The following is a 1480-nucleotide window of genomic DNA, read 5'->3' on the forward strand; positions in this document are numbered from 1 at the left end:
GTGTGAACACAACCCCCCCCAGCCAAAACCTGACAGCATGTAAATGTAGCAACTCTTTTTTGCATTTATAATTTCTGAATTTTCAACTAACTCTGAATGGCTGTTCTTGAAAGGGTCATGCTACGTCTTTAAATCACAAAGCTAAAGGGTATTGTAACGGGGCAAGGAGTTGCTAGTCCTTCATTTGGGTCTTGCTCTCTTACTGCTTTAGGAATATTTTTAAAATACTTAACCAAATCCTGTATACAATATTTTTTGCAGTATGCCATGCTATTTTAACAGCAAAATACTCAGCCAGTAAGATTAGTATGTGCAATTCTGTTAGCTGCTTCTGTTGTATTAGAAGGTTACACAATGGAAACTGAAAGAAAGATCTACTTTCACTGTTAGAGAAGACTGTTAGCAAACTCTTGTGCTTCCCTGTAGGACAGTGCAAATCTGCACATTCTGTGATTCATGTGTCTACGGGTTGCAAAACTGGAAAATTGCACTTTAGGATGAGTGTGGCTTAACTTTTGTAGTTCGAGGTTTTTTTGTTGTTGTTGTTGAGAAGCAACATCTTTAAAGATAGATGAGAAGGTAGTGACTATTTAAAGAAGTACAGGTATTTCCAGACAAAAAAAAATTTGTGCAATGCTGAATTCCTTTCTCAGTTTTTGCAGTCTCAGGAAGTTAAGGTTAGTGCTTCAGAGCTCTCGGCTCTGCTCAGAACGATTAACTGTATAATCTTGTCTCTTTGACTAGGATGACAATCCTATCCCTAAGTGATAAATTGTGTACATTTTCATAGTGGTCACAAGAAGACCAATATTCTTGTAGCTCAGTTTGAACATTAAAAGATGCTGAAAATTGACACTGTCAGAGCCTGAGGTTCTCTAGCCTTGGAAAATGCTTTGCAGAGGCCACAAGTGTGCCTGATGCCAGTGTATCCCATTCCAGCCATAAAGGGACCATCTCCAAGGGGAGGGAATAAAGGGAGTGCACCTTTCAGCATCACTGCAGGGACTGCCGGAAAAGGGAGCAGTTTTTGACACAGCTATACATTCATTAGGAAGTGGATCAAACCAAATGGCCATTTCACAGAACTGACTCTGAAAATACATAAAACGTTGATGAGATTTGTGGGCAATGAGTGTAGTCTGTTTCTTCTGTAGAATCAGACAATGACAAATGATGCACAACATTTAATACAGCATTTCTTTCATACACGGCCTTCTAATCTACACACAGTGCTATCTCCTTATAATAATGTGGGTTTGTATTCAAAAATTCCCTAGAAGCTTAAGCTTTCACCTGTTGCCAAGATCTGCTCCCACTGAAGCCAGTAACAAAGATCTCATTAACTCCCACAGGAAAAAGTCTTCACTCTCATGTGATTATTGTAAGGTTTTAGCAAGCACTGGAGTCATGGGTGTCTTTGCTTTACTCTGGAGCATTTTGTGCTGGGATCAGGTGGGTGTATCTCGGATTGCAGGTGTGA

Source organism: Buceros rhinoceros, unplaced genomic scaffold (genome assembly GCF_000710305.1).
Source record: "Buceros rhinoceros silvestris isolate BGI_N320 unplaced genomic scaffold, ASM71030v1 scaffold44893, whole genome shotgun sequence".
Taxonomy (NCBI): Eukaryota; Metazoa; Chordata; class Aves; order Bucerotiformes; family Bucerotidae; genus Buceros; species Buceros rhinoceros.